Source organism: Petromyzon marinus, chromosome 3 (genome assembly GCF_048934315.1).
Source record: "Petromyzon marinus isolate PM22_M1 ecotype Great Lakes invasive population chromosome 3, UKy_Petmar_22M1.pri1.0, whole genome shotgun sequence".
Lineage (NCBI taxonomy): Eukaryota > Metazoa > Chordata > Hyperoartia > Petromyzontiformes > Petromyzontidae > Petromyzon > Petromyzon marinus.
The window spans coordinates 8846985-8871123 of record NC_133669.1 but is presented as its reverse complement, the minus strand read 5'-3'; the positions used below and the strand labels follow the sequence as shown (position 1 = coordinate 8871123).

At 47.2% G+C, this 24139-nt stretch overlaps 1 protein-coding gene across 2 annotated transcripts in view; it reads left to right on the top strand.

Annotated features, from left to right (window-relative positions):
* Positions 1-20953: 20953 nt before the first annotated feature.
* LOC116958314 (immunoglobulin-like and fibronectin type III domain-containing protein 1) overlaps positions 20954-24139 on the top strand; it is a 70382-nt gene continuing 67196 nt past the window's right edge. For both annotated transcript variants that reach the window (XM_076073686.1, XM_032980913.2), the window contains exon 1: positions 20954-21219. The gene's annotated coding sequence lies outside the window, so the exon portion shown is untranslated. The remainder of the gene's footprint in view (positions 21220-24139) is intronic.

The window sequence follows — 24139 nt, the reverse complement described above, 5'->3', positions numbered from 1 at the left end:
TCTTCTATCTACAAGACTTTACCGAAAGACCCAAAGAGAATGATGTTGTTGAATAAAAAGATGATGATATTGATGATAGTGGGCTCCAATGACCGGCATTTGAACTCTCACATTTCCGATCGTTCGTCAATCGTTCTGAACGCAGCGCTCCCCTCTTACAACCCCATTCCTTTCCCCCCCCCGCCACCACCTCCATTGCCCCCCACCCAAGCCTGCACAAGTTCTAAATGCGCCCACGGACTACTAAGGGATGGTGTATGCATTACCACCCCCGCGGCGAGGGCGAGCGTTAATCAACTGACAGGGCGACCGCGCAGGCTATACCGCAAACGGACCTCAATAAAAATATCAGTGACTGGCATCTTTCATAAATCAATGGGGACCCAGCAGACTCGGGCTATTTTAAAACCAGTAGAAGTTTCGTGGTTGCCCGATATGCCCGAACGGCAGGGGGGGGGGGGCACTGAGTCTCACCCAATGGGCAATGTGATGTCACCTGTCACGAATGGCAAATGCAGTGACAGAACGCCGTTCTGTCTCCGCATATACATACACATACATGCACACGTATGTTAATAAATTAACTGGCGGCGATCTAATAATCCACCGGAGCCAATGATTGACTATTGCAGACCAGGTATCGCGAAGCGGTATTGGTTTAAGCGTGCAAACTCGGAAACCGGGTTTGTTGAGCAGTTGCTGCTCGATGGATTATTTAGCAAGGGCGGACCCTGTCCAACGCTAAAAGGCGATGGCGCGCGCACACACACACAAATATACTCATCAAGGGAGAATTACACGACAGCATACACAACTCAACAGTTTGTGTCACAGTATAGGTCGCAATATGTTTTAAATGGGGGGAGGAGGGGGGGCGTCCTTGCCTGTAACATCGGCAGTTCACCAGCTTAGATCTTGACTCTGATGACGAGACGCTGCGTGTCGCAAGCCGTCCCCGACTGTTGCTTGTCTTGAATGGGTTATGTATGAAACACTTTTTAAAATTGTATTTTGGATGCGCAGAGACTGCCGGATTTGTGTGAAGGAGATAGATTGTCTGCTTATGTTTCGATTTACATCTTTGGCTCTAGAGTCAAGATGATCCCGTTCTGGGATTCCCCCGCTCACAAACCCATACTCACCAGCGTGAAGAAGTACGGTTAAACAATCTCCATTACCGGCACGGCGTTGGAAGTCCTTCACTCAGCAAGTTTCATTGACAAAGGGCTTAATTGCAGCTGGGGCTGTCCCCACTCACCCGGAACACCGCATCCAGGATGCACCTCTCGGCTCCGACTAACGAGTCACATGACCGATATACAACGGGTGACCAGCGATCCGGGGACACATTGGGTGAGGGTCCCCGTGTGGCGGTCGTCAGTGATTAGAGACACGGGAGTGTTTGGTAGCCAAACACTGGGGCTAGACAAGGGGAGAAGGCCGCGATTTGCCGGAGAGAGTTTTTGTTGTTGTACCCCCCCCCGCACCCACCCCCGGCTCCGAGTCTCGCGATGGGCTGGGAGCCGCGCTACGCGGAGAGGAATTCTCAGAGTTCCGCCAAATCGGTGACTGTGGAGAGCCGAATGGAGTTCGAAAAGGGGTACTCACAAAACGAACGCCTTTGTCGTGAAAGACCCAACGCGGAAGATCCCTGGGGTTCGTTCTTCCTCGAAGCCCAAGGTCCACCTTTAATGGCATCCACTGTGCAAAACTATGGCAGTAGATGCGGATATCTAATTTACAAATGGAAAAGCAAAAACCCTCCAGTGGTAGCGTGTGACTGTAGTCATCCAGAACAGACCGTACAAGTATAGCGACGCAATGCCCGATCCACACATATGAAGGAGACATCGCAGCGATGATGCAACTCCGCCGCTCCTCTCTCGGTTATCTGACTTGACCAACCTGAACGTGAAATTGTATTTATTGCTCTGCATCTACATTGAGGGAAAAAAGCATTTGGTCCCCTGCTCATTTTGTACGTTTGCCCACTGACAAAGAAATGATCAGTCTATAATTTTAATGGTAGGTTTATTTGAACAGTGAGAGACAGAATAACAACAAAAAATCCAGAAAAACGCATGTCAAAAATTTTACAAATTGATTTGCATTTTAATGAGGGCAATAAGTATTTGACCCCCTCTCAATCAGAAAGATTTCTGGCTCCCAGGTGTCTTTTATACAGGTAACGAGCTGAGATTAGGAGCACACTCTTAAAGGGAGTGCTCCTAATCTTAGCTTGTTACCTGTATAAAATACACCTGTCCACAGAAGCAATCAATCAATCATATTCCAAACTCTCCACCATGGCCAAGACCAAAGAGCTCTCCAAGGATGTCAGGAACAAGATTGTAGACCTACACAAGGCTGGAATGAGCTACAAGACCATTGCCAAGCAACTTGGTGAGAAGGTGACAACAGTTGGTGCGATTATTCGCAAATGGAAGAAACACAAAATAACTGTCAATCTCCCTCGGCCTGGGGCTCCATTCAAGATCTCACCTCGTGGAGTTGCAATGATCATGAGAACGGTGAGGAATCAGCCCAGAACTACACGGGAGGATCTTGTCAATGATCTCAAGGCAGCTGGGACCATAGTCACCAAGAAAACAATTGGTAACACACTACGCCGTGAAGGACTGAAATCCTGCAGCGTCCGCAAGGTCCCCCTGCTCAAGAAAGCACATATACATGCCCGTCTGTAGTTTGCCAATGAACATCTGAATGATTCAGAGGACAACTGGGTGAAAGTGTTGGGGTCAGGTGAGACCAAAATGGAGCTCTTTGGCATGAACTCAACTCGCCGTGTTTGGAGGAGGAGGAATTCTACCTATGACCCCAAGAACATCATCCCCACCGTCAAACATGGAGGTGGAAACATTATGCTTTGGGGGTGTTTTTCTTTTAAGGGGACAGGACAACTTCACCGCATCAAAGGTACAATGAACGGGGCCATGTACCGTCAAATCTTGGGTGAGAACATCCTTCCCTCAGCCAGGGCATTGAAAATGGGTCGTGGATGGGTATTCCAGCATGACAATGACCCAAAACACACGGCCAAGGCAACAAAGGAGTGGCTCAAGAAGAAGCACATTAAGGTCCTGGAGTGGCCTAGCCAGTCTTCAGACCTTAATCCCATAGAAAATATGTGGAGGGAGCTGAAGGTTCGAGTTGCCAAACGTCAGCCTCGAAACCTTAATGACTTGGAGAAGATCTGCAAAGAGGAGTGGGACAAAATCCCTCCTGAGATGTGTGCAAACCTGGTGGCCAACTACAAGAAACGTCTGACCTCTGTGATTGCCAACAAGGGGTTTGCCACCAAGTACAAAGTCATGTTTTGCAGAGGGGTCAAATACTTATTTCCCTCATTAAAATGCAAAACAATTTATAACATTTTTGACATGCGTTTATCTGGATTTTGTTGTTGTTAATCTATCACTGTTCAAATAAACCTACCGTTAAAATTATAGACTGATCATTTCTTTGTCAGGGGCAAACGTACAAAATCAGCAGGGGATCAAATATTTTTTCCCACACTGTACGTCAGCCATGCGACAGAAGCAGTCGACTTGACGTGTGCGAGATCAAGGGGATTGATGTGGCTGGACGAACACGCGCGCGTGCGTGTTGGCCAATAGGTTCGTGGAGGACGCTGCTGAGGAGTTGGATGCAAGTCGCCCTCCAGCAACAACGGAGGAAAGAGGAGCGAGAGTTGGCACAGTGGGGGGAGCACAGTTGGTGCATCTGCCAGCCATCTCAGTCAGTCGACCCGTGATAACCCGGGTCGATTCCGTGACTTCCTGCCAGCGAGCCTTTGGGGCCGTCCATAAATGACGTCACGCACCTACGGGGGGGGTGGTCAGATATTTGTGACGATGTGTGACGAGGGGGGGGGGGGAGTTTGAGAAATGTGACGTCACATCAAAGTGCGCATCTTTAAATAAATATAGACACACGTTCTACTTAATTAAATAGACTTTTTAATAAATGTTTTCTCCTACAACATCAGAGTGCAGCGGCACATTAAATACGCACTACAATGACAATAGTTTAAAGCGATTTGAAGGATGTTTTTTTTTGGGGGGGGGGGCAGAGCTTTGTGACGTCATATTTGAGGGGCGTGTGACTTTTTGTGACGCCGTGTGACGAGGGGGGGGTCAAAAATCGTCCAAAATCGCGTGACGTCATTTATGGACGGCCCCTTTGACAATTCGCGTGGCCTTAAAGTGCACCTAGCATGGCACAAGCGCCGTGGTTGACGTCACCGCCACTTTTTGGTGTTGTTGGCCACTAAGGACCCAGCGACCCAAGTTCCACTCCCGCTCGCGACCATAAACACCAGTGACGATTATCTGTAACGGTCCTGGGCTTCTCCTAGAACGACTCAGCCTCAAATTTGTACCTGGTGCGGTGTTTAAACATCGCCACTGGGGGAGACAAAGGCGGTCGGGCGTGGTGCTGGCCACCCACCCCCCTGGCGTGCCGTGCCGGCCTTCTTAGGTGCTCGCAAACAGCACTTGCACCAACAGTATGATGCAGGCTATACGGGAGATTCTTTGTCTTCGTATTTACACGGGTCCGTCGTGTGTGTGCATGTCTGAGCAGCGGTGTGCAGGCGGTGCAACCTCCGTTCAGCACGGCTGGCTATGTACGGTGCGAAAGAAGTCCGAAAGTACGAGTATTTTGGCTGGTGTACCTTGATCTTTTACCGAGGCCCTGTTGCTCGTGCGGCAACTCAAGACGCGCACACCGCGCGCTGTTCTCGCGCCCGAGGGGCGGCGCTGTTGATGACACGCACGGATTACAGTGTGTAACAATTTTTGTTTTTGTTCCTGGGTAGTAAGTGTTATTTCCTAATTGGTTATGCCTCAAAAGTAGAGAAAATGGCCATGATTCCCCACAAACTTTGCTTTTGTGACTAGGACATTGATATTTTGAAACTTACCTATTTTCCAGAACATTCCAGATATATTCAGTGCTGAGTAAACTTGGAGTAACTTCTAGAACATTCTAGAAATTTCTAGTAATATAAATAGTAGTATAAATGCAGGGGCCTTAAGCCCACCACTTTAGTTTAGTTCCAGCTGCCTACGTGGATACATATCTGCATTTTTCTGAGATGGCATCAAGAGGCTGCAAGCATCCGGCAGACGCATTTTGCGATGTCTGCGGCCAATTTATCAAGACAAGAGCGACAAAGTACTCTGTGGAAGCATCTGCTAAGATGTGTGAGGCCGACAAGGCATATTTCGGCATGCCTGTCAGGGATCAAGACAAACCCTGGGCACCTCATTTCACCTGCGAGCAATGCAAAAACACTCCGGAAGGTAAGATGGACAATTGTTGCTCGGAATTTTATGTTATAAAATTTGTAAAAAAAAGTTGTTAAAGTTTTTTATTTTAAAATGTTTTACAATTTTCAATGTTATTGAAAACATATATCATATATGGGTGAAATAAATGTATTTTTGTAGGATGGTACAGAAGGGAAAAGAGAGCCATGTTCGCTATCCCAATAATTTGGCGGGAACCCACTGACCACTCAAGCAACTGCTACTTCTGCATGGTGGACCCTTCCAAACGTCGGACTGGCAAAAATGCACCTGCTATCACGTATCCGGACCTTCCTTCATCCATCGCCCCGGTGCCACATTGCCATGAGCTCCCCGTACCCACTCCTCCGGAGAGAGATCAGCCTTCTTTCGAAGAGAGCAGCAAGTCAAAGAGCTAGGAAGAATTTCAGAGGTGGAGCTGAGAGAAACCCATACTATCCAAACCAAAAATACCTCAACGACTTGATCAGAGATCTTGGTCTCACCAAGTCCAATGCCGAGCTTTTGACGTCTAGGCTCAAGCAGTGGAACTTATTGGATGAAAGTGTCCAAGTCGCAGATCAGAGGAAGCATCACCAAACTCTTTGCAGCTTCTTCACCCGTCAAGATGAGCTCTGCTTTCTGCCACAATGTGACCAGTCTGTTCGAGGCAATCGGAATCGCCTGTAACCAGAATGAGTGGCGCCTCTTCATTGACAGCTCATCCAGGAGCCTCAAAGCCATGCTGCTGCATAATCGTAACAAGTACCCGTCTCTTCCCCTGGCTCACTCGGTACACCTCAAAGAGGATTGCAACAGCATCAAGATCTTGCTGGACGCCTTGAAGTATGATGAGTATGGCTGGGAGGTCATCGGAGACTTCAAAATGGTGGCATTCCTGATGGGTCTCCAAAGGCGGGTTTACCAAGTTTCCCTGCTATCTTTGCCTTTGGGACAGCAGGGGCACCAAGGCGCACTACCACAGGCGGGACTGGCCACAGCGGACTGAGTTCTCTGTGGGGAGGAACAACGGAAGGTGCTGATGCCACCACTGCACATCAAATTGGGCCTTATGAAACAATTTGTCAGAGCTGTAGATAAGGAGTCGGCAGCCTTCAAGTACCTTCAAGACTTTTTCCATAAGCTGTCTGAGGCAAAGGTCAAAGCCGGTCTCTTTGTCGGACCACAGATGAAGAAAATCCTGGAGTGCAATGAATTCCCCAAGAAGTTCACTAGTAAGGAGAAAGCGGCTTGGGACAGCTTTGTCGCAGTGGTTCGTGGCTTCCTGGGCAATCACAAGGTCGAAAACTATTTGGAGTTGGTTGAAACTCTGGTGAAGAACTACGGCACAATGGGCTGTAGGATGTCCCTCAAAGTCCATATCCTTGATGCTCATCTTGATAAATTCAAGGAGAACATGGGAGCGTACTCGGAGGAGCAAGGCGAGCAATTCCACCAGGATATACTGGACTTTGAACGCCACTACCAAAGAGTATAACGAGAACATGATGGGAGACTACATTTGACGGCTGATTCGTGAAAGTTATTTCCAGTACAATCGTCAATCTCGAAAAACTACTCACTTCTAAATCTTTTTTAGTAATTCTTGTATCACTTTAGTATAATTACATGTTACTTTTGATTCATATGTTGTTTTTTCTGACTTTATGTGAACGAAAAGACACACATTCGCCCGTTTTTTTCATTGAAAATAGGTAAATTTCAAAATATCACTGTCCTGGTCACAAAAGCAAAGTTTGAGGGGAATAACAGCCATTTTCTATACTTTTGAGGCATAAGCAATTAGTAAATAACACTAACTCCCCAGGAATACAAATTGTGTTACATAGTGTTATCGCCTGCGTCGATTCGAAGGCGGCACATCCATCACAGGGCACCAAGCACGACGAACGGACAGACGCAGAGACGCGCCAAGCCCCCCTCCACCCCCCTCAAACTCGCGGCGATACGGCCGTGGGTGCTACGGGACAGAGAAGGTGCGGCCAGAAGTCACATTTACTCATACGACCACCAAGCAAGCAAAAATGCTGTAAAACACAAATAACACAATCAGGATTCAACAGGGTTCCCCACAGAAAAAAAATAATCTAAAGCACTACATCTAAAAATCTAAACGTCACGAAAGAAAGTTTAAATTAATCTTAGATGATGGTACGTTACGTGCTAGCTAGTTTTACTTCAGTTAGCTACCTGGCCCTCCGATCACGCCACACGAACAATGCTGACGTAGGCGGCTAGGCCAGCTAGAAGACTCCGGCGTGTCAAAGAATACGCCCAACATGGCAAACTCAAAATCTGATTGGTTAAAGACGATGACAATCAACAACATCGTCCCCATTTGCTTCAACAGCAGAGGGGATTCACTCCACATTCTGAAGGCCTCAGGGTAGATTTTTCACCCGGAGAGGCCAGCACAGGTGGAAAACCTGATTGGATAAAAGCTCTAATTTATTAGCTGCACTGGAAGCAGCACGACTGAGGGAAAGAGTAGCAATGAAATTACGTTAATAGACTGATGGGAACTAACTTTGTCAAATACATATAGCATTAATAAAAAATAAATATAAAATTATAAAAAATTAAATTTTCTGATTCTGACAATCTCTAGGCCAGCAGGGAAGGCCTTGCTGGCCCTGACGGCCCGCCTCTGAATAAATCTAACCAACCAGCCAATAGTAATACAACTCTAACCAACAAACCCACCAGCCACCACCACTACTACAACTAAATCTAACCGACCAACCAGCCGCTAGTACCACCACTGACAACCGGCCGGTTGGCTCCTCCGAGAGCTCTCACGCTGACCACCCAACCCCCACCCTTACGCCCCTGCCCCGCCCGTCACCGCCGTAACTCAACCGTGGACCCCTCTGCTGCGGGCTCAGCATCACGAGGCGGCGATGCTGGCGGGCGGGCGGCAGGGATTTGCCCCACGGCCGGCTCCCCAGAGTGCCTCCCCACGACGATGCGCCTCGCGGCCGCGTGTGTCGGCCGCAGTGACCTTAGGCGCAATTTTCCCTGCATCACCTTTCAAGAGATCTTGACCACCACGGCAATAATACAAGGCGACGCTGTATGTCGCGCGACGAGTATGCATCTTCTAATTATAATAATGATCAGTTAGCTCACCCTCGAAGATGGAACGACTCAGAGGGTCGTTGAGGAACCCCAGATGAGCTGGTGAGGCAGCCATGCGTTGAGTCGGCGCTTCCAACAGTTGCCCAAGCTCCGCTGTCCGCTATGTATTAACGTCCTATCGGCCAATGAATGGGTGTTTACATGTGGAAGGAAAGCGGGGCACGCAAAGAAAAATCCACGCGTGCGAGGGAGCAACACTCTATCCCACACAGACGGAGACGGGTCGAGTTCACATTTTCGCCGCCCGGCCCTTCTCCTGGCGAGCAAAGGGCTAACGGCTTCTCATCGACGCTCACGGCAAAGGAACTTTTTTTTTACAACATCTGCGTGTGATCCCCCAACCCCTCGCCTCCACAGTCCCTGGATTGCAGGCCAAGTTTTAAGCCACCACAGCCCAGCGATATGTTTGTTGTTGTTGCTAAACTGATTTTTCCCAGGAAAGCCTCGTCGAGTCCTCTGAGTCTTGTTGTTCAGGTGGCTCCTGTCGAGTTTTCACAGGACGGTGGAGGGGGGGGGCGATGCTTGATTTGTGTATTCCAAGTGAGTCATTTTTAGGTAGCTTCTTTTTCTTCTTAAACTTTGGCCAGAAGGCACACACAATTGCCTACTCTTGCGAATGACGTTACTGGATCTTCAACGTCAAACTATGAATCAAGCAGACAGCGCCGTAGTAATTTTATTTATGGTTGCCACCCCCCAGGGCGGCCACTAAATCTGAAACCGTTCACCTCGGCAAAACGCCCGCAAGCCCTACTTGTTAACCACAGCTGATGATGACGCGACTTCTATCATTCCGAAGGACCTGTTTTTTTATATACAGTAACTCTCTCTCTCTACTTACGAACATTCGACTTACGAACTTTCAGAGATACGAACAAACCTGTCCGTATGTCCAGTTGCCTGTTCGGACCGAGAGTCGTAAGTTCAACCGCCGCGCAATAGATGGCGGTGGTGGCACCTGCATCTGCAGAACGTGAAGAGCCAGTGGCACCCACATCTGCAGAATATAGAAAACCAGTGGCATCTACGTCTATAGGAGATTTAAAAAAACTTTTAAAGCCATTCCCCGTGTTTAGTGTACATGCCGTACAACATGTTTGGAATCGGTAGAAGTAAAGTTGGACTTACGAACAAATAGACTTACGAACAGTACCTCTGGAACCTAACTCGTTCGTAATTAGAGGAGTCCCTGTAATTGCCACGAAGATCGTAACAAGCTTTTAAAGATGATGAACTGAACAGGATTCCCGGCGCCTGAGTCACGGCAGATGTTGCTTTACGAGCTACGGGACCCCCCACCCCTGCCCCCGCCTGCCACGTGGCTTTTAACGTCCCATTAGTATCGCTAATGAGACGAGTAAAACTCAAAATTACTCCCCCTACACTTTACGAGCGCTTAAAACGAGCTGCACTCTGATCGCCGTCGCGAGCCAACGGGTCAGATCTAATTTTACGAGTCTGTCCAATAAAACCCCGGGTGTCCTTTTTTATTTACTCGACCGACCGTGAACTGTGGTGAAACACTAATGAGCTAATGATTATTTTAAAGTTATGCGCCACGATACATTACGGTATGGTTTTGCGTCTTAATAGGACCCCGTGGCGGAAGGGGTTTGACCGGACATGTGTGAAAAATATTTATATAGCTCACTGGATTCCTCCAGTATAAATACAGTGAGGGAAAAAAGTATTTGATCTCCTGCTGATTTTGTACGTTTGCCCACTGACAAAGAAATGATTAGTCTATAATTTTAATGGTAGTTTTATTTGAACAGTGAGAGACAGAATAACAACAGAAAAATCCAGAAAAACGCATGTCAAAAATGTTATAAATTGATTTGCATTTTAATGAGGGAAATAAGTATTTGACCCCCTCTCAATCATAAAAATTTCTGGCTCCCAGGTGTCTTTTATACAGGTAACGAGCTGAGATTAGGAGCACACTCTTAAAGGGAGTGCTCCTAATCTCAGCTTGTTACCTGTATAAAAGACACCTGTCCACAGAAGCAATCAATCAATCAGATTCCAAACTCTCCACCATGGCCAAGACCAAAGAGCTCTCCAAAGATGTCAGGGACAAGATTGTAGACCTACACAAGGCTGAAATGGGCTACAAGACCATTGCCAAGCAGCTTGGTGAGAAGGTGACAACAGTTGGTGCGATTATTCGCAAATGGAAGAAACACAAAGGAACGGTCAATCTCCCTCGGCCTGGGGCTCCATGCAAGATCTCACCTTGTGGAGTTGCAATGGTCATAAGAACGTGAGGAATCAGCCCAGAACTGCACGGGAGGATCTTGTCAATGATCTCAAGGCAGCTGGGTCCATAGTCACCTAGAAAACAATTGATAACACACTACGCCGTGAAGGACTGAAATCCTGCAGCGCCCGCAAGGTCCCCCCCCCCCTGCTCAAGAAAGCACATATACATGCCCGTCTGAAGTTTGCCAATGAACATCTGAATTATTCAGAGGACAACTGGGTGAAAGTGTAGTGGTCAGATGAGACCAAAATGGAGCTCTTTGGCATCAACTCAACTCGCCGTATTTGGAGGAGGAATGCTGCCTATGACCCCAAGAACACCATCCCCACCGTCAAACATGGAGGTGGAAACATTATGCTTTGGGGGTGTTTTTCTCCTAAGGGGACAGGACAACTTCACTGCATCAAAGGGACGATGGACGGGGCCATGTACCGTCAAATCTTGGGTGGGAACCTCCTTCTCTCAGCCAGGGCATTGAAAATGGGTCGTGGATGGGTTTTACAGCATGACAATGACCCAAAACACACGGCCAAGGCAACAAAGGTGTGGCTCAAGAAGAAGCACATTAAGGTCCTGGAGTGGCCTAGCCAGTCTCCACACCTTAATCCCATAGAAAAAATGTGGAGGGAGCTGAAGGTTCGAGTTGCCAATCTTCAGCCTCGAAACCTTAATGACTTGGAGAAGATCTGCAAAGAGGAGTGTGACAAAATCCCTCCTGAGATGTGTGCAAACCTGGTGGCCAACTACAAGAAACGTCTGACCTCTGTGATTGCCAACAAGGTTTTTGCCACCAAGTACTAAGTCATGTTTTGCAGAGGGGTCAAATACTTATTTCCCTCATTAAAATGCAAATCAATTTATAACATTTTTGACATGCGTTTTTCCGTATTTTTCTGTTGTTATTCTGTCTCTCACTGTTCAAAAAAACCTACCATTAAAATTATCGACTGATCATTTCTTTGTCAGTGGGCAAACGTACAAAATAAATCAGCAGGGGATCAAATACCTTTATCCCTCACTGTAATTAATTCTGATTCGCATTCTGAGATCTTACCAGTAAGTTCGGCAGTTTACCACTATTGATTGATTGATTTATACAAATGTGACTTCTGATGAGACGCTGCGTGTCAAAATCGATCCGGAGTGTGCTCGTCTTGAAGCTACGCTGCCGAAATGACACACTCTCAGAAGGCTGTGCGGCCAATGGGGGCTTTTTAATGTGGAGAGACGGATTTATTGTCTGATAAAAACATTTTTATTTTGTAAGCTATGGCAGATTGTGTGACGTCTATCTGTGGCCAGAGTTGGATATTACGGCGTTACAAGTTAATCCTATTGCATCGGGCAATGCAATAAATAGTGTTGCACTCTGGTTCCAGCGGTTGTCTGATGGAAAGAATGCCCCCCCCGCCCGCCATAGTAATGTGGAATTCCCACCATTAGATTAAGTTCTCTCTAAAGCAGTGTTTTTTTCATTCCAAGGCCCGCGGGCCACTGGCAGGCCCCTGGTGGCCTTTAGTGCGGCACCCTAACGTGCGGCCTCCGACAATACACGACGAGTGACATCACCTACCCCCCCATCACCATCGTGCTGCTGTCAACCCCCCCCACCCCCCACAGTGGTTTCAAAATGTGTGGCGGCCCCTCACACTGATGATGTCCGATCGGCGAAAGTGCCCCCCCTCCCCCCACCATGAAAACTAGTGAAGAACACCGCTCTAAAGAGTAACCGGTAACCGGCACTGTGGCGCACGAACAACGAGAGCACGGGCCGTTTCGACATGTCCGACTCGCGCCAATGCAACCGCGTGAAATTGCAAGTGATCTTCTCGAGAAACGGAGTCGCCACGCGTCGAGTCGCCAGCAGACGGTCCCCTGAGCGTCGTCGCTCGAGTTGAGATCGTCCGAGGGTTCTCAGCGGCTCGTCTCCATCATGCAATCTAACCCTGTGCGGTGTGTATAGTGGTGGTGTGTGTGTGTAGTGGTGATGTTTGTGTGTGTGTGTAGTGGTGTTTGTGTGTGTGTGTGTGTGTAGTGGTGGTGGTGTGTGTAGTGGTGGTGTTTGTGTGTGTGTAGTGGTGTTTGTGTGTGTGTAGTGGTGTTTGTGTGTAGTGGTGGTGTTTGTGTGTGTGTGTACTGGTGGTGGTGTTTGTGTGCGTGTATGTAGTGTTTGTGTGTGCGTCACGGCCTTCATAGGTGCTCGCTAACAACACTTGCCCCAACAGTCTATTAAGACTGTAGAGAGGATGTTGTCTTTGTGTGTATGTATAGTGGTGGTGGTGTTTATGTGTGTGCGTAGGGTTGACAGTGACTGCGGGCAGCACTTGCAGGGGGCGACTTGACAGCTTTAGAAATGCCGGACCCTGTCGTGTCACCACCATCATCGGCGCGCGTCTCTGTTTGCGCGCAACGCAACCCTCGCTTGCTCTCTCTCTCTCCCCCACCGTTCACCAGCCGTCCGCTTCTTTCCGTGAGTCTCCCCCCACCCACCACCTCCTCCTCCTCCTCTCTCTATTCTCGTAGAAGTCCCCGCGTGTTCCATCACCGCGCTGTCTTCGACTCTTTCATCGCCCCACGCCGCTGATTCCCGCGATGATTGCTGTGATCAATGCGCCCCGTCTGAGCAGATCCATAGACTCCTCGCATCGAGATCCATAGACTCACATATAGAGATCCATAGACTCGCATATAGAGATCCATAGACTCGCATAGAGATCCATAGACTTTCATAGAGATCCATAGACTCACATATAGAGATCCATAGACTCACATATAGAGATCCATATATAGAGATCCATAGACTCGCATATAGAGATCCATAGACTCGCATAGAGATCTATAGACTTTCATAGACATCCATAGACTCACATATAAAGATCCATAGACTCGCATATAGAGATCCATAGACTCGCATAGCGATCCATAGACTTTCATAGAGATCCATAGACTCACATATAGAGATCCATAGACTCGCATATAGAGATCCATAGACTCGCATAGAGATCCATAGACTTTCATAGAGATCCATAGACTCACATATAGAGATCCATAGACTAGATCCATAGACTCACATATAGAGATCCATAGACTTTCATAGAGATCCATAGACTCACATATACAGATCCATAGACTCACATATAGCGATCCATAGACTCGCATATAGAGATCCATAGACTCGCATAGCGATCCATAGACTTTCATAGAGATCCATAGACTCACATATAGAGATCCATAGCCTCGCATAGAGATCCGTAGAATCACGTAAAGAGAACCATAGACTCAAACGCCTCGAATTGCTGTGAAGTGGTGGTGCTGGCCTCAATCTATTTACAAACTCCCAGTGATATGACAGGAGAGATACAGACAAGAGATGGCTTTAGGGGTGTAGCGAGATGCGCAGAATTGGACGACGTCGTTGTTGTTGTCGCCGTCACAGTGTAACCAGGTGGACAATCAGAGCTGCTGTCGTGGCTGCATTTTGCGAAGACGGAGGAGCGCCTCCTAACAGCGTTAAAAGCTCGAGACCGTGAGCGTAACGACGATGCGATTGGGCGAGAGAGGCCGCGACGCAGAAATAGCCTCGAGGTGCGACCGTGTGAGAGACAAATCAAATAGTGGGGGGGGGGGGGGGGCACGTGGCCGGTTGCCTCCCGCACACCCCCTGAGCTGATAATGTCCTAGTTACTACGCCACTGGGTAAAGGAGTCCATGAAAGTTGCCTCCCCGCCGCCTTGCTGCTGGTGCAGCACGCTGACCTGACGGAGACAATCGCAAAATCACGCACAAATTGGTCACACGGGGGACCCGGTTAGCACACGGCCAGATTAACGAGGATCGTGAGAGTTGGTGGCAGAGTTGGAGGCTGCGTTCGGAGGAGGCCTTCATCCAGCAGTGGACTCACCATGGCTGATGGTAATGCGGCTGGAGGTGGCTTGGTTAGGCCTTCATCCAGCAGTGGATTGATCATGGTTGATGATGCTTATGATGAGTCCATAACATTATTGCATTGACACCCAATAGCTGAGCCTTGTTGGTAGTCCAGAGCCAGTGGTAGAAATGGCACGTTACTATGACAGAGGCCAGTCTATTCATACGATACGCACTGTTGACCACCCACAGCCCGGTTCCTATTTTATCAGCCCGAGTTGAACCTTTGGTCGGGATTTGATCTCGCAACGTAAGACCACAATTCCCGGGGTGCAGAGACCACGGCGGGTTTATGATTCCACGCGTTCAGTGTTAACGCCCGACGCTCAGTCAGTGTCAACAACGAGGCGACGAGGGGGGAAACAATTGTATATATATTCTTGGTTCTTTCAGTAAAGTCACGTTGAAGGGAAACAATAAAATAATAAAATACATATTAAACAATAAAATTCTCACGACGTTTCGACTGTAACACAAACAGTCATCATCAGGTATGAAAAAAACAACGGCAAGAAGCATTTGAAAGGAGTGACGGTTCGCATTTATTAATTTATTTTCAAACGTTGTTTGTGTTTATTTATTTATAAACGGTGTTTGTGTTTATTTATTTATTTTTAAAAATGCTAGCGCCACGGATATCGATTTGACAGTTTGTTTAGAAGGACGAGTCCATCTATGTTCGGAAAAGAGGAGGGGGGAGACGAAAATTGAATGTATGCTGTCTGAAAGCCACCGTAAGAGTGAACAATCAATTAAGACCCGAAATGGTTTATCAAATCCTTCCAATGATTGCTAAGCCAGAATCCATCTTCTCCGTTGAAATTGTTTCTGTGTTTGTATATTTGGATAGCCTCATGAACGAATCTCTCATGGTAGCCAGATGGCTTGCAAAGAACCTCTGTCTTGGAGAAGTCAATGTCATGTGAGCCTACTGAATTATAACAGTGATCTGCCACGGCCGAGGTATTGGCCCTACCGTGTTTAAGGTCTGCTTTGTGTTCACGAATGCGGTCCGAGACATGGCGTTTGGTTTGATAAGAAGGCTCAGCTGATCGAGTCTCTCACCTTTCTGAAGAGATGCCGTGACTCTGGGGTAATGCCAATCGCATTTACACTGACATCTGCTGCTGTAACTTCTTATAACGCGAAACGAATTCTTTTCAAAACTAGCTTAGCTCTTATCTCCGAGAAAATCAGACTTATACGCACCGAACTAGATCAGTTAGACAAGACACTCTACAAATCACACTTGTCATTGACGGCAACAATGTCCACATCGGATTGGGAACATGTAGACAATATGACTGCCTCTTCAGCTGCTACTATGTCGACCAAATGTAAGGACAACCTGATTTCCAAATTTAACCTCCTCTCCAACAAAAGACTGGACCCACACACCAAAAAGCTAGACGTTAACAAAGTCGTAATTAATCGCAGTAGCAGTTCTATTTCCGATGGTCTGAAATCCGTTTTAGCTAAAGGTCTAAACTTTGCAGTCACACCTAAACACATACCAGTTAATGATATCATTGCCCAAGTAGACGTTGCTCTCAAGGGCCTGGGTCACATCGCTGCAGACGTAGCAAGATCTGAAATCGCTGCAACCCTCAAAAACGCTAAGATGCCAGCTAGCAACCTCAGCAAAGATGAGCGTTTTGAATTATATAAATTAAAAAAGAGGGATGACATTGTAATCCTCTCAGCCGACAAGGGCAATGCTACTGTCATCATGGATAAAATAGAATATAACAACAAAATTAAAGAATTACTCGATGATGGCAGCTATACAAAAATAAAAAGATGCCACTAACAGCCTCGTCACACAAACCAACAAAATAATTTCTGATTCAACCGCATTAATTGATCAAACTAAACAGTTTTCGTTGAAACCTTCCGCTGCCAGGCCACCAAGATTATACGGCTTACCAAAAATACATAAAGTAGATACACCCCTTCGTCCCATCGTCTCTACTATCAACTCCCCCACCTACAAACTGGCTCGTATTCTGTCTGAAATCCTGCGGCCTTTCACTGGAAAAACCACCTCTGCGGTACAAAATTCTACTCACCTGGTATCGACAATCAAGGGTATTTCCCTGTCCCCAGACAGGGAAAGACAGGGAAATACCCTTGCAGGTCGTCTGTCCCCAGACGACCTGCTTGTCAGTTTTGATCCCTTGTATAAAAGGTGTCAGTTTTGTGCCAGCTAAAAGGGTAAAAACCTATTACTATATCTTGTTACTGGCAAAGGAGGTCTCATAATGTAAAGGCTTACCCCGAGCTCTCAATACTCTGATAGTGCGCTGTTTTTGAGTTGTACGCCTTATGGTGTCATCTGGTCCAACACCAGTGGAGACTAGGCTCTAAGAAAAGGCGTCTCGGGTGTGGACCAATCGAATTCAAGGACAGTGCATATCATTATCAGAGTTGTTTCTTTTTGTTTGCATTTTTTACTGCTTGTGTTGTGGTTATTGCAAACATGATCCCTTGTATAAAGGTGTCAGTTTTTGTGCCAGCTAAAAGGGTAAAAACCTATTACTAAGTTTTGATGTAGTTTCCTTATTCACCAAAGTTCCTGTACCTGACACCATCGCAATCATTGAAGACTTGGATCATCAAGGACTAAACACTGAGGTACCCCCCCCCCCCCTGGTGAGACACTGCTTAACCAATACATACTTCACTTGGAATGGAACTTTCTACAAACAAACTGAGGGCACCCCAATGGGCTCCCCCCTATCTCCGGTTATAACCAACATTTTCATGGAGAAATTTGAGACTGACGCCATCCAGACTGCCACTCTGCGCTCAACCTTATGGAAAAGGTACGTGGATGACACTTTTGTCATCTGGCCACATGGCCGGCCTGCTCTAGACAAATTCTTCGACCACATCAGCATACATTAAATTTTCGTCTCCCCCCTCCTCTTTTCCGAACATAGATGGACTCGTCCTTCTAAACAAACTGTCAAATCGCTATCCGTGGCGCAAACGTTTTTAAAAATAAATAAATAAACACAAACACCGTTTATAAATAAATACAAACAACGTTTGAAAATAAATTAATGAATACGAACCGCCACTTCTTTCAAATGCTTCTTGTCGTTGGTTTTTTCATACCTGATGATGACTGTTTGTGTTACAGTCGAAACGTCGTGAGAATTTTGTTTTATATATATTTTATTATGTTATTGTTTCCCTTCAACGTGACTTTATTGTTGTTATCTGGCTCACAATTTTACTCAGCTCGTGCTCTCGGCGTTTTGCCACGGGACGAAAGAATCCATTCGGAACTCTTGCAGTGCAACAACACCACGTTGCTGCGAAAGAAGTCCGCGGAAGCAGATATGACCGAACTACTCGCGAGACCCCTAACAGCGACCTCTCGTCCACCGCTAGGTGGCAGCACTGGCCAACTTACTCTGCTCACACTCGGGAACGTTCAACCGCACACTTCAGAGTAAAACAAAAATTCGAAATTAAGAGCAAAATATCATTTAACACGGAACTCATCTCGACTAATGCTTGGTTTAAATATTGCTTTAGTGTCTGATCGCCACGTACGCCTGTCCCTCTGAATCTAAACATATAACACTGCTACGTTTGCTCATCCAACCCACACAAAGAGCAAACCAACTCAAGGCACTCGCCAACAGCCACTAACCATCCAACAAAGACGACCACTGCATCACTCGCGTACCAGATGGGCTTCGGTGGCCGCCTGGAACGCTCTTCCTATATTATAAAGCCACTGGAGCGATGCACTTTTAAATCTAACTTGAAAACTCATTTATTTAGAACTAATTTTTGTGTTTAGTTTATTGTCCTTCCCCCGAAAACTATGATTAGCACGGTTGGCTACGTACGGCGCGAAGGAAGTTCAGCATACGTACACTGGCTGCCTTACAAGACGCACATAAGCATCAGAATGTTTATTTATACTGGAGAAATCCGATGATCTATGGAGTTCTATTTCACAGATGTCCAGTCAGGGCGGGGTCAGCAAGTTACATCAGCAAAACAGAAGTAGCATAAAGGGTACGAGAGTAAGACAAAGGTTAAACAAGTCAAGACTACATCAAAGAAGCTATAGCATGGATGCACGCATCGCACGAGTGCAGTAATACCCCGTTGTACATCCGGGGTGCGTTCCTGAAAGGTGCGACGACGAATATCGGTAACGACGTCAATCAAAGCGATTTCACAGGGTAGTAGGTGGTGGTGGAGGCGAAGGCTAAGAGCCGACGTGATACGAGAAAGAAGGGATGATGATGATGATGCTGTCAGCGACGTAAGTGTGGGATTGAGGCGACGCACATCAGGGTAGTGGCGTTAATGATAAAGCGACGACGCGTTTGAGAAACGACGTAAAATGGGGAGACGCAGTTCGGGCTACCACTGTGTATATACAATTGTTGTAGATTTAAATTTTGATTTAAAGCTTTCGTGACTGCAGTAATTCATATTCTTAGCTCTTTTGGTAAAGTCACATTGAAGGGAAACAATAAAATAATAAAATAAATATAAACAAATTAAAATTCTCACGACGTTTCGACCATAACACAAACGGTCGTCATCAGGTGTGAAAAAACCAACGGCAAGAAACATTTGAAAGAAGTGGCGGTTTGCATTTATTTATTTATTAACGGTGTATTTATTTAAAAAAATGCAAACCGACACTTCTTTCAAATGTTTCTTGCGGTTGTTTTTTTCACACCTGATGACGACCGTTTGTGTTATGGTCGAAACGTCGTGAGAATTTTTATTGTTTTATATGTATTTTATTATTTTATTGTTTCCCTTCAACGTGACTTTACCGAAAGAGCTAAGAATATGTTGTAGATTTGTTAACATCAAAGGTGAGTTTGGTCAGAGCAGCAAACCAACAACAATAATTCAAGAAAATACTGTCGATTGCATTGCGCTTCATAAGCACATCATCGACATTTCAAAGATAGTTTCAAATCGCAGTTGCAAATGTGGCTGTGTCTGGCACATAATCTTCTAAAGGCAGTGTTCTTGTGAGCGCGTTGAGCTTATTATGATCATCTTTAACTTGCAAGCCCGCAACGTCCCGTGGACGTGACCTTTCGTCCGTCCCCTTTCCTCGAGCCAGCCAGCCAGCCAGCAAAACTTTATTCTTCTAACCCAGTACGATTGGGCTTGTGCACCAACCTGCCGAAGTAGCGAAAGCGGCAGCCAGCATCACCAAAATAACGTGGCTCACTTTTCACGGGCCACGCAGCGAGGATCGTCGCACATAGCGAGCCGGCACAAAGGCTTAAATAGACGAATATTTTCGTGTTGTTTGTGTTCCCCCATATTTTTTTTCCATAATGCTCGTAAATAATAGCAAAAGGACATCGCTCGGCAGGCGGTGACTGTCCGTTACTAACTTTAGCCAGAGACCCCGTGGTCTCACTGGCCACGCAAGGCGATGGCTGGGGCACGTCATTGAGTTAAAGGGCACGTAAGGGGAGGGAGACACGTGACACTGACCTGTGATATCAACCGGCCCCCCACCCCCAAGCCCCCAACATTCATACTGCTGCTGCTGCTAATGCGGCTCTTACACCGCGCAAAGGGGGTTCATTACATGATTGAAACTGTTTAAGTGCGCTCGGGACAGGTCACGTCGTCACGGCTCGACAGGTGAAGAATAACGAGACCACGGAATGGAAACATTGATAAAGACGTGTGTCCTCACACACCTGTGTACACACACATACACACACGTGGTTTCATACACGTGTGTGTGTACACACGTGCCACTCACGGACGACAAAAACATCAGCCGTCATTTACCACTCAATAGCGGTGACGTTACCACAGTGATCGTGCCATGCTAGGTGCACTTTGAGGTGCAACGCTTGAAGTGTCAAAGGAGGAGGTCACGAAACAGGCCCAGGTGCCACGGGTCGACTGACCGAGACGGCTGGCAGATGCACCAACTGTGCTCCCCACTGCGCCAACTCTCCGCAACTTTATCCGCCCGGCGCTCCGTCTCGTTGTTGTGAGCGTCGTTTCATCTGAACCCTCCGCTGACGCACACTTACACACGCATCTCAGTAAACACGCTCTTGTTCCGTGCAGTACAATTGCACACTCCGTGTGCCTCGCCGCATTAACGGACGAAGTGGGAGACGAGGGAGGGGGGGTTGCGAGGGCAGGGAGGGAGGGGAGAGGAAAAGAGCTGGGAGGGCGAGATGACATATGACTCGCGGTGGCTGTCAATGATGAGGGTTCAGATGTGTAGAACGAGGGAGCTGGAGGTGAGAAATGGCGAGGCAGCGGGGAGGGAGGGGGTCTCAGGGGAGGAAGGGGAGGAGCAGAGTTTTAGGGCATGGGCCACGTGTTTAGGTAAATCGGCGACCACCTATTTATGCCCTTCGAGGCTTTCTCGCACGGCTGAAACACAGACGCGCGCGAGAGAGAGAGGCACACACGCGCACACGCGCACGCAGAAAGCGTAGAGATCGTTATTATTATTATTTTTTTCCGACTGCAATTTGGTGGAGTCGAGTGTCAAGTCGAGTTGACGTGCCGCACACCAATCAGGTACCCGCGCGCTCGCGTGCACAACACGAATTCGTAATCGTCAGGCGCGTTCGGCGTTTCGCGGTGAAATGTGTCCGTACCTTCAACAGAACAACAACAACAACAAAATGCAATTGGTAAATTGGCGAAGACGCGTCGGCGTTGGGTCGCGAGGACGAGAGAGTTTTTGGCACGGGCTGAGAACAAAGACGAAACCCAGATAATGCATCGGGGCTGTGTTACATCATCATCGTGTTAGGCGCTCTAAGCGACCTCATGGAACTGATTTGGTTTTAAATAATATAAAACATTACCGGAGAACATTTTTTATTTGCATTCTCGAACGATGTTTCAAACGTACGTGCGACGGCGCCGTGGTGTGGAGGCACAGGGGTAAGAGCCCAGCGGTCTGTTTCGCGCGGGGCATCATTTTAACGGGCGAGCGTCACGCGTGCATTGTCACGTGCGCATTGTCACGCGTGTCAGTCTGACAGGTGTGATGGGTGATGCGTATGATGGATAGTTTGATCACTGCACATCCATGTGGAGCGTCGCACAAGTCGCGGTGGCAATTCGAGGGATGAGTCGATGGCATTCTTTCGTACCATTTCGACTGCCCCCTCTGAACTGGTTGTCTCATTGACACTGTCTCGTTCGCATTGTCTGTCTCGTTCACATCGTTTGTCTCGGTTGTATTGTCTGTCTCGTTTGCATTTTCCGTCTCGTTTGTATTGCTTGTCTCGTTCGCATTATCCGTCTCGTTTGTATTGTTTGTCTAGGTTGCATTGTCTCTCTCGTTCGCATTGTCCGTCTCGTTTGTATTGTTTGTCTAGGTTGCATTGTCTCTCTCGTTCGCATTGTCCGTCTCGTTTGTATTGTTTGTCTAGATTGTGTTGTCTCTCTCGTTCGCATTGTCCGTCTCGTTTGTATTGTTTGTCTAGATTGTGTTGTCTCTCTCGTTCGCATTGTCCGTCTCGTTTGTATTGTTTGTCTAGGTTGCGTTGTCTCTCTCGTTCGCATTGTCCGTCTCGTTTGTATTGTTTGTCTAGGTTGCGTTGTCTCTCTCGTTCGCATTGTCCGTCTCGTTTGTATTGTTTGTCTAGGTTGCGTTGTCTCTCTCGTTCGCATTGTCCGTCTCGTTTGTATTGTTTGTCTAGGTTGCGTTGTCTCTCTCGTTCGCATTGTCCGTCTCGTTTGTATTGTTTGTCTAGGTTGCGTTGTCTCTCTCGTTCGCATTGTCCGTCTCGTTTGTATTGTTTGTCTAGATTGTGTTGTCTCTCTCGTTCGCATTGTCCGTCTCGTTTGTATTGTTTGTCTAGGTTGCGTTGTCTCTCTCGTTCGCATTGTCCGTCTCGTTTGTATTGTTTGTCTAGGTTGCGTTGTCTCTCTCGTTCGCATTGTCCGTCTCGTTTGTATTGTTTGTCTAGGTTGCGTTGTCTCTCTCGTTCGCATTGTCCGTCTCGTTTGTATTGTTTGTCTAGATTATATTGTCCGTCTCGTTTGTATTGTTTGTCTAGGTTATATTGTCCGTCTCGTTTGTATTGTTTGTCTAGGTTATATTGTCCGTCTCGTTTGTATTGTTTGTCTAGGTTATATTGTCCGTCTCGTTTGTATTGTTTGTCTAGGTTATATTGTCCGTCTCGTTTGTATTGTTTGTCTAGATTGTGTTGTCTCTCTCGTTCGCATTGTCCGTCTCGTTTGTATTGTTTGTCTAGATTGTGTTGTCTCTCTCGTTCGCATTGTCCGTCTCGTTTGTATTGTTTGTCTAGGTTATATTGTCAGTCTCGTTTGTATTGTTTGTCTAGGTTGTGTTGTCTCTCTCGTTCGCATTGTCCGTCTCGTTTGTATTGTTTGTCTAGGTTATATTGTCCGTCTCGTTTGTATTGTTTGTCTAGATTGTGTTGTCTCTCTCGTTCGCATTGTCCGTCTCGTTTGTATTGTTTGTCTAGGTTGTGTTGTCTCTCTCGTTCGCATTGTCCGTCTCGTTTGTATTGTTTGTCTAGGTTATATTGTCCGTCTCGTTTGTATTGTTTGTCTCGTTTGTATTGCCTCGTCTGCTCTCTTCTCGCTCGTCCCGTGAGCCGTAAGGACGACGTCGGCGCAACAATTTACAACAATCGGAAATCACCGATTCTTATCACCGATTCTTAAGCGCACAAGGCCAACATCAGCCATGATCTAGCCACCGCTGGATGACTACAGCCGTCGCCATATCCCTCACCACGCAGTGCCACGATCCATCGCGCTGCTCCACGCGAACCCATTTCATTGCTCCATCTCCGCTGCGGTCGCTCGCTCTTTATGGCGTCTTCACTTCGTTGTGTGCCGCTCCATTGCCAGTCTCCTCCTTTGGTAAAATATTGGGAAAAACGTATATTTCGTCGGTCATCATCAGCGGTAGGGCAGCGGTTAGCGCCACGCTGCGCTACGAACATGGTGTGCCGAGTTCAATTCCCGATCAGGGCCAACACGAGAAACGATTATCTGAACCGGTCCCGGGTCTCCGCTAGGTCGACTCAGCCTCAAATCAGTGCCTGGTGTGGTGTGAGACAAAGGCGGCCGGCCATGGTGCTGCCCAAACCAACCCCCGTCGTGTGCCGTGCCGACCTTCATAGGTGCTACTCGCTAACAGCACTTGCCCCAACAGTCTGTTGAGGTTATACCGGGGATCTTTGTCTTTGTGGACTGTACGCGTATTTGTTTTAAGTTTTGTAGGTGTGTGTGTGTGTGTGCGTGTGTCTCAGTTGGGGAATTGGGGGGCTCCCTAAACGAAGGCAGATATATGATTTACGGATCTCGACTAGCAGTGGCCAGTGATATCTCAACCCATCACGGGACCTTCTTTGCCAATAACCAAAATATGAGACTAGGTTTTCCCCTTTTTTCTTGGCATCAAAACAAGTGTGTTGAGTTGTTAAAACACCAAACTGAAACCTTTCAC